At 37.0% G+C, this 14,404-nt stretch overlaps 1 protein-coding gene across 3 annotated transcripts in view; it reads left to right on the forward strand.

Moving 5' to 3' along the window:
- The window catches only part of KCND2 (potassium voltage-gated channel subfamily D member 2), a 305,706-nt gene that overhangs the window by 141,351 nt on the left and 149,951 nt on the right, over positions 1–14,404 (forward strand). The gene's annotated exons all lie outside the window — the stretch shown is intronic.

The raw sequence follows: 14,404 nt of genomic DNA on the forward strand, positions 1-14,404 counted from the left end.
CACCTTGTCAGTTTTCAATCCAGTGTCACCTTCTGCATGCACATCGTCACACAGCAATGGATTTATCAGCATTCTGTCTGGAAAAAAATAAATCTGATTTTGTTTATTTTGACTTGTCCAGAAATTATATTTTATAATCTCCAGCTCTTTACATTTCATGGTGCGGATGTAATTGTCTTTCTTCAAGGTCACAGAGAAAGGCTGTGGTAGAGAAAAGGTCTGAATCTGTTTTCCTGATTTCTGTCTTGTGACATAGCCACGAACCAGCCATCTCTTGTATATATCAATTTAAACTATTTGGAATTCAGATGAGTTTGCCTTACTGCATTCCTAATTTGAATCAAGCTGGTTGGCAGTGAATACTTCTTTGCTACTGCAGTATAGATAAGATATAATATTATGAAGGAAACATTGCAGTGAAGGCCCTTTAAATGTTCCAGAACACCTTTCATACATCAGGAGCTCAGGTGTTCCTGTTCAGCCTGTATATATGCTTTATGTGTATTTTTTATTTTGTGTTATCTCACAGGAAACACTTAAGCATGTGGGCTTTATTTCCAGACTATTAAGTGGGTGCTATTTCTCCAGAGAATAACCTTGTCCTATTGATTGCCAGTAACATCTTTCAGCTATGCTGCAAAATCTCTTGTGAATTATTGTCATATGTTTAGGTGTTATAGGGAAATATGAGGATTATTACATTCCTGTGTAGTGTGCCAGCATTCATCTAAATCTAGCTTAGTTCCCTTAAGTGAAGAAAACAGCTCTTCTTTTGATTTGTTTTTTAGAATTTGTGATGATTTTTAAACCTTTCCTGTTACGAGTAAGGGTAATAAGTACTTGTTCTCTCCAGTCAGACGTTTGTCCCCTTGTATATAATTTACAAGTTCGCTCCTTTTCTGATTCCTGGCATCTTCTGGTCTGACTCACTGTTATCTGCAACTTTAGCACTGTTTCAAGGAGCCAACAGCTCCTTTCCCAGGATTTGTCCATTTAACTTTATTCAAGCAACAACTGTTTTTTCCAGGATGGGTATTCCAACTCACTTTTGTCTCTCTACATCTCCATAAATTTATTCTTTATTGATAGGCTGAGGTGACCTGTAAATTGAGTAATGCATACAAGATGTTAGGAGGAAAACTGTTCGTCTGTATGTGGCGCCTTTTCATAAATCAGACCCTAGTTGCCTCTTACTTCTATACCTTTTTATTATCCTTGGTTTTTCATCAGCTGAAATGATTCTCGTTGGTGGACCATTTCTCTTTTAAAGCAGTTTTACATAAAGACATTTCTTAGCAATTGGTTTATAATGATGTTGTTCCAGAAATAATTTCTCCGTAAGTTTTACTGTTTTTTTCTCTTGACTTCAAGAAAGACAAACAACAACAATCAATGAAAGATTTTTGTTCTGCTTTCAGTATTTTTTTACATTTAATGGATATAACAAGCAATTACCACAGTCCTAATATATGCACATAAAGGCAAAAGTCTGTGTAAAGGCTATATCTTGTGCTCAAAAGACGACAATGCAAATTCTTAAAAGAAAAGGCACAGAAATATTTGTCCCAAATGAAGTTTTGTCTATTACGAATATTTCTAATAGCATCTCAGAGACTGAAGCAGTAGCTGTAAATTTATGTTGATTTGGACATATTTCCTTCCTTCATGCAGTCAGAAATGACGCACAGATACTTTTATTAAACAGGTGTACACATTTCTCCCAGAAATTCTTTTAAAAAGTTCAAATCTCATTCCAGAGTGTTGTGGTAAAATTTTGAGTAATTCCTGGCAATATTCCAAACCAGCATTTGTGATTTATTTGTGTGTAGAAGAAGTATTAGTACTACTAGATATTTTCAGCAAATAACAAACTTTTCGTTAAAAATGCTTCTGATACATTGCTTGCTAAAGGGATAGGCTTGCTTACACTGACAGTTTTTTAAACTGGAGCTACTCTTTCCTTCCATTAATACATCTTTGAGTTTTGACAAATGCTGTCTTTCCACGAAGGCTTCAAGATGAGATGACCTTGCCAAAGATCAAGAGGTGTGTCCGGAAGAATTATAATTTCTTGGAAGATGTTTTATGCAATTACTGCGTAAAAGAGTCCTTGTTCTGTAGTGACTGATGACAACACTGGCAGTATTGACTGATCATTAGAAATACTTACATGGCAGGTCCTTTAAGGTAGCGGTAGATGTGAAGGAAAGATTAAATGTATATCAGAAAACTAACAGTTTCTCTGTGTATGGAGTCAGAGCTCATAGTTCTTTTGCAATATCTTTAATTACTTTCGTCCTGTTTGTCCCGTTTCACTGACACAAATGTACCGTGATTGCCTCCAAAGTGATTTATAGACCCCACAAAATTAATAGTACAGAAGATGTCTTTCACATATTTCAAAAGCAGTTAAATTTAATTATTGCAATTCATATTAATAAATAAATAAATAAATGACTACTTATGAAAATATTCTTAGGTATGGAGCATATTCATAAAGACGTATTAAGAAAGATAAATATATTGTTGCTCACCTATTTCTCAAGGTTTGTAACACAAATGGACTTCAAGTATGTATGCTTTGTTTTTGGTCACTGGCATATTTTTGGATATTGGAGTTTTCTGCTGCGTTATTTACCAGGTTGTGTTGATACATTAATGAACAACCTGTAGTAAGTGATATGCTAGTATTTTAGCTATTTATAGTCGTTAAAAATAAATGATCATTAAGGCTGTAATTTAAATACAAGTAGACCTGGCATTATTCTCAGTTTCACCACATCACATAACTTCATTTAAGACAGCGATTCAGTAGAATTACTCTTATTTTACTTAGGTGCAAGTGAAAGTAAAATCTTGTAGCCTGCTGATGTATATAGTAACTGAAGACACACGTACACACTCAAACCCTCCCAACATATATATTTGTCTATAGTGAGAGTTCATATAATGCCTGAGTAGAATTATCACACCTTGACAGAGTACACTTAATACATTTAAGTGAGAAATCTATTAAACAGAAGCATGTTTAATTGATTTAAGCTTTCTCTTTGTTCTTTGTGTTGCAGCATTATGACAATTTTTATTTACACTAAAGTCAACTTTTTGAATTTTTTGACCAATGGAACAGGTTGCCCAGAGAGGTTGTGGAGTCTCCATTCCTGGTGATATTCAAAAGCTGTCTGCACATAGTCCTGGGCAGCTGGCTGTAGGTGGCCCTGTGTGAGCAGGGGGGTTGGACCAGATGACCCGCAGAAGTCCCATGCGATCTCAGCTGTTCTGTGGTTCTGTGCTTTTATGAAACTAGCCTCTGAATCTTCTCCATATAAAATGCACTGTTGCAATTCTGATAATAGTTTGCATGCAGCACAAAATAAAAAATAGTAAGTGCTCACTAAGATGCACTGATTCTATTGTTTTCATGTACTGAAGTAAAGAATGAACCACACTTCTCAGGTTTTATCTCAGCATATTTACATACACTGGTAATCGCCGGAATAGCTAGCTATTTTATTTCATCAGCTGAAAAAGTATTTAAGGTACTTATAGTATATGTCTAAAGTTATCACTCCTTTCCTTCATGTAACGTTTTATGGGAGTTAATTATTAGTTGCTTTTAATTATACTTTATGGCCTTTGTCCTGGAGGCCATCCAAAGAGTAGATCATCACGGTATGCAATTTAGTGAAACAGTTTCCAGGCATCATGCCATCCTCAAGAACATGTGAAACAATTGTTATTAAAATTAGGAAAATATTAGTATGCATATTTAGATTATGAATAATGAGAGAGAAACTGTTGACATTATTCCATGGAGTGCTATTAATCTGATGAAAGTTTGAGGTTTGATTTGGCTTTTACTGTAATTCCTAACCACTTCAAAATTAAGAGCATGAGAACAGCAGTGTATCACTTCTGTTGCTCCGTTTGCTGACAGAAAGCACAATGGTTTCTTATCTTTCTGAATCTTTTTTAAGTTCATGTGTAGGTGTAAAAAAGTTCACCCCACTGCTTTGGAAGCAGCTGTTAGGCAGGATTTGTCCTAAGAACATTACTTCTCAGCTGAGTGATTCAAACAGTTGAGGTGAAATAAAACTGGCACAGATTCTCACACAGGCCATTGACATCAGTGAAGGACTACTGCAAAAGCTAGGTAAATCCTTGAGCTGCTAGACCATGCTAAAATCCTTGGCTAACCGTGGTTACTTGGGCAAAGCTACCGTGACTAGGTTATAACATACGGTGTTGGAGGTACCTTGCAGATGCCAGCAAATATGTACAAAGGCAATAAACATCTATGTAGATACACATAAATATAACATAGCTATAGGTTAATTGAAGACTTTCGGGAACCGTTTATGATTTTACAACATGTTTTTATAAATATTTTTAAATCTTATTACTTGAAGAAGCAGCCATGCAAAGAGCCAGAAAAACTGACTCAGAGACTGATCCCGCAAAGACTCGCTGAATGAATAATTTTATTTTCCTGAATTGTCCCACTGCTGGCTTTGAGTAAATTTGTGCTGTAGTGGAAAATGTTCTAATACTTTTAATGTTTTTAAAATGCAGTCGAATACCAAGTAATACAAAAGTGTTTAAAAACAGTTAGCCATGGCTTACACAGCTATGTCTTACATATTTATGAGCTGCCTGAGGTCAGCTCTATATTCCACTGTGGCAAAATTCCTCAGCTCAGAACCTTTCTGATGAACCGGAAGAAATAATTACATGGAGTTCACAAAGGAAACTGATTCTGGAAAAGAAAGTTCTGCTCCAGAAAGCTATTTATGACTAGTGAAATGTGCAGGTGCCAGATAAGCCAATGTATTGTCCAATGTATAATGTAAACAAATTGGAAATACTATCAACAAAAATGGAAAAGCTTTCAGTCAAATTATAGGTATATGTACATGTATAGTTAAAAGTTCACTAGGGCAAGAACATACCATGAGCATCCAAGCAGAAGCTATATTGTAAGAAAGCAAAAAGTTTTTGCTCATGTTGAAGAGCATTCAGCATAACTGATAGTAGGAACAAAATACTTCTCTTTGGCTTGTGAAGTACTGTAACGTAGCACATCATAATCAATATATAAAAAATAAGACAATTTAACAGTTGTCTAATTGAAGTACATTTTAATATGAACACCACAGGCCAAATTTCTAATGCATGAGGTCCTACTCCCGTAAAGTATAAAACTATTCTCTTAAACCAACCACCTCTTTTTCTCTTTGTGTAAGTCTGTGACTCAAAAACTTTAACAGATTTTTTCTTAATTATTTCTTACTAAATTTTAGCTGAGATATAAGGATGTCCAGCATTGTTCTGATACATTCAGAAAATAAGTTAAATAGACACTATTTTTTCCTTCAGAAGCAAAACCAAAAATAGGTTTCATCATAGGCCTTTAATACAGCAATCTTGAGCTTGAATTTAGCCAGCAATGTTCACTGCAATTTGGCATTTTCTTATTCATGCTAGCTTTTTAACAAGTTTTCCATTTTATTTATTACAAAATGAATATTTTAAGAGTTAAAACTATTCAGCTTCTCCCTTTAGAAGTGCTATGTTTTTTCACAGATTTTTCCCTCAGTATTTTAATTCGTTATACCATTGTAAGCCAAATTCTCAAATTTAAGAGCTGATTATACTCTCGAGGATTTCACTTGTTAGAAATTTATCTGGATTTAACAAAGAAGCTAAGCATGGTCTTAAACCATTCCTACTCAACTAAACACCTATCGGAGTGTCTCTGTTTGCTTTTCTTTTTTAAATCCAAACCAGCATTGTACACTAACAAGCCCATGAGAAAAACAGCACAGTGGTAGTTTCTCAGTTATTACTATTCTGCCCTTTGTTTTTCAGTGATCTAGATGTGGATCTCAGAGGCTTCTCTCTTTTATTGTGACAACATCTCACCTTTTTGCTTTATTTGTCTCTTTCTGCCTATACTGTTCCTGCTTCTCTGTTTTTGAATCTTCATATGTATTTTTCAGGATAGAAAGGTTACCCAGGAATTTTTATCTGCAGCTGAAAAGTGATTCACATTTTTTTACTCAGTTCAGTGGAAACTCACAAAGATTTCGTAGTCTCTTTGCACGCAATAAATTTCACAATGAATATAGTATGGATTTAGACACTTACTATTGAGTAACGTCTTTCAAAACTGCAAACCAGCTAATCAGAGTTGGTCGCATGGTTTCGATATTACAAAGAGTGGTTCTGACAAACTCAGGTCATTGTGCTAAGAATTCGTGTTAGTTTAAAGTAACAGTTTCTGCTTATTGTAATGATCCTTTCATGAGCGGAATCTCATCTGTGTTAGTAGTCAAATGTTGATTTTAATTTGGAAAGTTCATTGCAAATAAGTTGTGTTCTCTTGATTAAGGTAATTATACTCAGTTAGTACGTTAATGGCAAGGGCTGCTCAGGCTTTTTAAAAACATTCTAGCTCTCTGTAGAACAATTATTAAAAAGAGTGGAGAGTATGCAGTTCTCTTTGATCACTTTAGTGAACCTCAGTGTTTTTATTGTCTGTTCACTTATATGCAAAGTGTAGTGCAACTCTGTATTAGCTACTAATTAGAATTTTATTCAAGAAAAAACTAACATAAAAGCAACCTGTCTCATAATTAAGATTTTGAACAATATTCTTTCTAGTGACTATCAAAGAGCAAGACAAATCCCTTTTAATTGCTTTTAAAATGCATATGCCTTACTGCAGAACTTTTGCTTTTGGTTGTTTTTATAAGGACTTATGTTTTGTGAAAAAGACAAATTAGACAATAGCCATTGTCACAACCTTTGCCAGCCCATGGGCAGCAACAGAAAGAGAAAAAAGCTGTGAGAATAACATGATATTTTTGTCTCCCTGTTGGTCTCTGTTGCAGCATTTACATTTACATTTCCTACAGCTAACATAACAGCATTCTCATAAACCTCTCAGGCAATGAATGGCCAGTGGCTAAAAGGACTGCAGCCACTGCATCATGTTATTCTTAGATGGATCATATTTAGATAATGCTTTACCACTTTTTTTCTGTATATTCATTGGGCATAACATCGTAATATACATGAGATAAAATGCTCTCATTGTAATTCTACTCCCAGTGCAGGTCCATTATTTCCAACAATAATTCAAGTGATAGCATAGGGCAGGAGATGGTACATTCACTACTCGGTTATCTAAACTGTTCACGGTGCAGTTCTTGATGTCCAAAATAGTAAAGTAATGGGACAAGCGTCTTTCACACAACCAGATATTCAGGAGGTGGGGGAGATAACTGGAGAGCAATCTTTAATCCAAAGAACAAAGACACAGAGGCATAATTAAAAAACACACACAAAAGAAAGTATATGGAATAGCTTTTTATGCAGACAAATCATACACAAAAATACTCCACCTGTTTAGAAACTGTAAGAAGAAAGGTCATAGGAACGGGCTACATAAATTAACAGAAACATGAAGGGAACTTAAATATCATCCAAACCCTAGTGAGAATAAAAGCGTGGAAAAGAGGACAGAAGTTTTAAGGGTTGCAGAAATCTTGCTTTACAGCTTATATTTGACTTCAATAATAAATAAATGTGCATTTATATATATTTTAAAATAATATCTGAAGTTTCCCTTTTAAGCCAAGTGTTCCTATTCCTTTAAGAAATTCACAGGAAAATGGGATTTTTTATATGCACTAGAAATTATTAGTGTAAGGTAACTAATCTTTAGTTACTTGGAAGAAGCTCACTGACAACTGGAAAGAAAAACTGGGAGTAAGGCTTAATCTCAGAAACAGGAGAAAAATGGGAAATTAGGGATAATTTTCCATTTTATACAGCAAAGACCATCAGCTGTGTGGTTGTAGTTGTGCCTCACCACCAAGGTATTTTTCAAAGCCTAGAACAGTTCAGGTGAGTATTACAGAGATGCAAACCCTTTCTGTGTTGCTTATTGATGTTTTTCTGTTTCATGCTTGTCTGCTGATAATTTCAGCACTTTCTTTGGTGAGTGACCTGAATAAGATGGGGGCACAGATGCTAGTTAGATGTATTAATCTGAGAAGCAATTTTCTCTGCACTAACATTAGTAAGAATAATATTCCAACTTCCATCAAACAAAAATCTCTAAGAAAGTTCTATGTGGCTTTAACAAACATACTTTTTTTTTCCTTTTGATATATGTAGCAGCTTTGCTTAACTGAAGGTATCATTTTATTAATTGATGTCATGTCAGCAATTGTACCCAAAGGTTTTTGAAAAAGGGCATTACATGGGTGTTGGAAGTGACCCTTTGTTCTTATTAGTCCTGTAAGACTGCTGAATCACAGAACTGATCATCTACTGGTTAAGCTCCTGCCTCATAACCTTGAATTAGGGCCAAATGATCACATAGTTATGGATTTCATATTGCCTTTTTTTGTCCCTCCTCTGACTCCCCTACATGCAAACAAAAAAGTTGCAGAGAAATCCGCTTCTTTCATCACTACAGCTTTCTGTTCCCATATAGATTTCACTGTAACCAAGTTAAGGTTTTCTTCATCTCCTTTACTTGTTGCCTTATCTAATGCCACTAGATTCAGGAGAAAAATTTCCATTGGCTTGTGGGGACTTTGGATCACACAGACTGGGGTCGGCGTGTTACCAGGAACAGTATATTGATATCTTGAAAGCTTTCCTAGAACTGCATATACACAAAATAATTTTTCTAAAACAATTCTTCACGAGAGAAGGTTGCTCGTCGACTATCAAATCGAGCACTATTCACCTCTGTGGACATAATACATATATTTGCGAGTAAATCGCGGACTGTTACGCCTTAATATTGTAATCTTTAACATCTTGTTCTGTTATTTATATATTGTATTTTAACTTTTATTAATAAAAGTGGAAAACACCCCCACTGTATTACACCTCTGGTCTCTATAGTACGTAGGGACCATATTGGGACTCGTGATTATCATGACGCGATATATACCAAATTATGACAAAATTTACCAAATTTGACATCAGGTGGACGGGCCACCTTTATTTAACTCGGAAAAGGAACATGTATAATTTATATATGTTCGATAAATAGCCAAATGCCTCGACAGACTGGGGTCGGCGTGTTACCAGGAACAGTATATTGATATCTTGAAAGCTTTCCTAGAACTGCATATACACAAAATAATTTTTCTAAAACAATTCTTCTTTTGTTAATTGATTGTAGTTTCACACAGGTTTATGGCCCTTCCCTACAAATCTTCATGCATCGAGGTTCTCTCCACTCAGGTGTTGAACAATATCTAGTCCATACCCCTCTCAAAGCTGACACATAAACACCGAAGGGTAGCTGGGAAGCAAGAAGAGGCTGAGGAGTGCAGCAGCTGGATGAGGGAATGAGTTATGTGCCAGAATTTAAGCTAGCAGCAGACTCTGCGCACAGCAGCAGTTGTGCAGGGTCTGAATGCTTTATCTTCTCTGACACTTCCAGCTCTCTCTTGCTAGATGCTCTCCTAAATTTCCCCAAGATTCACCAGAAAAGATTCACTGTAAAGTACTTGACTGTAATCTGGGGAATCAATAAGCAGAGTGCACACTCAGTGGAGTGCCATCAGCTCTCAGGAACCAGCCCTGCTCTTAGTGCGTTGTTGTCAAACAAAGTTGTTACTCTATCGGGTCTAGTATGCCAACATTGCATTAATTCTCTCCAACCTTCAGAAATTAGAAAAGGTAGCAATTATGCCCTTAAAAAGTCACTTTTGAATTGACTAATTAATCATTCATTGCCCATGGCACTAATAAGTCATTAGTTGTGTAGTGGCTCATTATAACATGCAATATGTAGAAGGGCTCATTTATGCAACTCCTTGCTGAATGTTGATTAGGTTATTTATAGATAATACGTGCTTGTTATGATCGAGTATGACTTGCAACACTGGGAATGTGGTTTTTCTGTCAAAATGTAACAAGGTAAAGACTCATTTAAAGCGTATTTACAATTAGAGTATTGTAAAAGAAGCTGTTAATACAGTATCTTTTTCAGTGCTATATCCTCCAGAGAAAGGATTCTTTTGTCTTGCTACATTGAAATCTGTTCCCTTTTGCTCTTTAGTTTTGTTTTTCAATTACTGTTCTGTTTACTTTAGTTATTCATGCTTCCTGAAGAACTCTGCAATATAAGAACTAAAGTAAAATGCATGTTGTAAACAGACTTTAATGCATGAAGGCAGTTAAGTAGCATTATTCCAGTTTTATATGTTAATGTTCTAAAAGCTTCAAAAATACAACATGAAGTCGAAGTTATTAGATGTATTAACCTGTGTTTTGAAAACACTGTCTGAATCTAAAAGAGGTGTAACTGCCCCAAAGAAAGAGAGAGGGGAAAAAAGATAGTAGCAGGAATATTATGTGTCAATGTTTGCCAATTTAGAGTCACTGAAGTAATTTTTTAATTGTTCCTTTTTGATTTTTGCCTCAAGAACAGAATTTACAACCAAACAAAATCATGCATTTGTCTCTAAAAAGAACATAAGTAAAAAGTAAAAACACATCAACTCTTCTTTACTTTAAAAAGCCTGCAGTAGATTTTATCCCAATACAGATATACAGAAATCCTCTATCCCTACTGTCCCTACTGTATTAGATCATCTCTAAGGACAGTACTTAACACCTCTAGAACGGTTGCTATGGCTTCAGCCAAAAACCCAGCCCTTTTAGCTAGCTGCAGTGGAAAACCTGGTTTGATATATATATCCCATGTTCTTGTGGTTGATGAAGACTTCCACTCCCAGGTTGCCACAGAGAGGAAAGAAGGGCTCGAAGGAGAGGGAGAAGGTGGCAATCTGAAGGCATTCCAGTTCTCATTCTGGAAGAAAAAAGATGAGGAGGTAAAAGAAAAGAAAGAAAGAAAAAAAAAAAAAATAAAAGAAACCCCAATTGTTCTTGCAGAGAGCAGCTTCAAAAACTGGGAAAATATTCAGAAGCCACATAGGAGGGGAAGAGACCGGTCCAGAAGTGGCATGCAACACCTCTGAGCAGGGAAACAGATCATGGAGAAACCGAGGATGATGTTTAATAAATCTGGGACTACTCTGTTTTTCATTCAGTCCTCACAGTGCTCAGATTAGAACTGGGGTATCTTGAGAGATTTGAGCCACTGAAAAGCTGCCTGGGACTTGCTAATATGAATCTGTCCAGTGAGGGACAGGAGTTTATGGTACCCCTCTTGCAGAGGGAAGAAGGTAAGGTAGGTCTGAGGAAAGAATTCCAAGGTACAGCAGAAGAGTGTGTTAGCTTTGGATGTTTGCTGTCCTAAGACAGGTTTGCTGGGCTGATATATAACTATATAATAAAGGATTATGTTCTTAAATAAAGCTGGCAGGCACCAAGGGTTCTTTGGTCCTTTTCCAACTAAGTGAGGCTGTATCCAGGCGTAGCATATCCAGAAATAAGGAACTGGATGTGGTTCTCTGCTTTTTCTCCACAAGTGCAATGTCCCACCATGGACACCCTGGAGAGATCACCCTTGAAGGATGAAAATTACCTGAGCAAGGGATAAGAAGTCACTCCAATTTCATGTTCTGTAAGGTCAGGTAAGTGAATCAAACAAGTACTGTAGATGAGTGAATCACACTCTGCTAGCCATATTCTCTCTCCTCAAAGTAGTGAGGGAACAAACTGCCATTTATGATATCAGCATTACTTTACAGTAACTTCTTACATGCCCTGTGACTCTGCTAATACGCATTCGAGGCAGCTGTTGACAGCTTTCTGTGTTGGTCACATAAGGTACAAGACCCCAGTTTCTGTGAATCAATATCCCACCATTTGCTCAGAGGCATCAAAGCCCTCTATGACATATAGGAATTGGCTGGAAACTTTATCAGCAAGAGCTTGCTGCAGCCAGGGTCTAGCAAAGTATTAAACACATGCTTAAACCTACCCAATGAAATACAGGGATTTAAGCATGGAAGAAACATTTAACAGCAAAGCAATCGAGGTGAAATTAATCATGGCAACTAATCACATTCTTATGATATACAAATGCTAAAATGGATGCTGTATCAGGAATAGAGTTTGTTTCTGGGTTATCCCATAGAAGGGAAGACAGTTATAATTTGAGAATTATGCAGTAGTCAGCTTCAAACTCTCGCTTGCTTGCTCCTGTGAGCATTTTTTAATGAGTTAATAAAAGAATGAAAACTTTGATGGTCTGTATATACAATAACTAAATCAAAAGTATTATTTAAAAATCAGAGGAAAAATATATCCTAATTCAGTTAAATTAAACTCAATTGGAACGTATTCAGTCACCTTCATAACTATTTAAAATGGTGATTGTGCAATACTTGCATGATCAAAGTTAATGTAATATTTATGCAATCAAAGTTAATGTTAAGACATATAATGATTTTACCATATGAGCTGTGAATATAAATGAAAAATTAACGTAATGATTAAAGATCATAATATTTGCATGGAGAAAAAATATTTTTTGCAGAAGTAATTGTTTGTCTCATTATGTCTAAGAGGATTCCATGTATTATTTATTTTATGAGAAATCTTCCATATGCCATCTTATGATTTGACCTTTTGGAGTGATTTTTGAAACAGCAGCAGTAGAAGAGTTGTGTGGGGTTTTTTCAATAGCATGATATTTAAGTACACAGACAATTCTGTCTTCAGTGTCTCCTACTCAAATCTTGAGTCCAATGCACCTTGGTCATTGACTTGAACAGGAAGACTCAGGCTGCTGAATTGTCCTCTTGCGTTATAAGTTTATATTCTATTAACACATTTTATGGAGTTTCCTTGTCTGAGTGGGAAAAAGGAGACAAAAATCCTGAGGGAGCTGCATGCAGATTCCCCAGAGCTGAAATCCATGGTGGGGCTTCCTCTCCCCACACTCTGGGTAGGTTCTTGCTCAGCCTCCGAGACACCAGCCATCAGGGAGGGCTGTGTTCCTTCCATCAGGGCCTGGCATGGAGGTCTCCTGTCACATAGCAAACAAAGAAGTGATGCTATTGTGCTCGGCTTGTCACGCCTGCGGAAAGGGGGGAGGGGGCGGACACTACACTTTTCACATGACCTTCTCTTCGCTTGCGCGCACACATCAAGGAAATATAATCAGGCTTTTCTTGTTTTTGAAATGCAAGCTGGAGATAAGCCACAAAGGTGAAATCTTATTGAATCCTAAACTTTGCAATGGTTTTGTGTTCTGAACTTGTAGCTGAGGTTTAGAATATCAGAAAAATGAGATTTTGCCTTCATTAGTAAGATGCTCACAGACTGTTTATCCATTCTCAGTTAGTGACTATGGAAGAACATTTTTTATTTTCCTCCTTATTTCTATTAATTGTGCTCTAGTTCCTTCTAACTGTCTTTTGGATTTGTCCCAAAAGCCTACTTCTTAAAAATTGCACATATCCTCTGCCTGTCCTAGAACTACTTAGCTCGCACGTCTCTCAAACACACACCAAACATCAAAGAAAGAAATGTTTGCCTGAGTTGTTTTGGGCTTAAATGTTCACTACAAAAAGGATCTCTTCTCATGATTCTATGTCACAGATATAAATAATTATTAGCTGTGTATATTTCTGATCAGAATTTGTGTAGAACAGAGGTAGCTTTAGGACTAGAATAAGTGACAACCCTCAAAAGTAGCAGCCATTGAAATACACTCATGGTTTTACGTTTAGTTAATGAAACCTTAACAGTTTACTTCAAATGAAGCTGATCTCATAAATGTTAGCATATTTAAACGTACATATTTGATAATCACAGAATCACAGAATCACAGAATGGTAGGGGTTGGAAGGGACCTCTGTGGGTCATCTAGTCCAACCCTCCTGCTGAAGCAGGGTCACCTACAGCAAGCTGCACAGGACCACGTCCAGGCGGGTCTTGAATATCTCCAGAGAAGGAGACTCCGCAACCTCCCTGGGCAGCCTGTTCCAGTGCTCTGTCACCCTCAGAAGGAAGAAGTTCTTCCTCATGTTCAGACGGAACTTCCTGTGCTTCAGTTTGTGCCCATTGCCCCTTGTCCTGTCGCTGGGCACTACTGAAAAGAGCTTGGCCCCATCTTCCAGACACCCACCCTTCAGATATTTGTAAGTATATATTAGGTCCCCTCGCAGCCTTCTCTTCTTCAGGCTGAACAAGCCCAGCTCCCTCAGCCTCTCCTCGCAGGGGAGATGTTCCAGTCCCCTCACCATCCTCATAGCCCTCCGCTGGACACTCTCCAGTAGCTCCTCATCTTTCTTGAACTGGGGAGCCCAGAACTGGACACAGTACTCCAGATGAGGCCTCACCAGGGCAGTGTAGAGGGGAAGGACAACCTCCCTCGTCCTGCTGGCCACACTATTCTTGATGCACCCCAGGATCCCATTGGCTTTCTTGGCAGCCAGGGCACACTGCTGGCTCA

This window comes from Opisthocomus hoazin, chromosome 8 (assembly GCF_030867145.1).
Source record: "Opisthocomus hoazin isolate bOpiHoa1 chromosome 8, bOpiHoa1.hap1, whole genome shotgun sequence".
Classification (NCBI taxonomy): Eukaryota; Metazoa; Chordata; class Aves; order Opisthocomiformes; family Opisthocomidae; genus Opisthocomus; species Opisthocomus hoazin.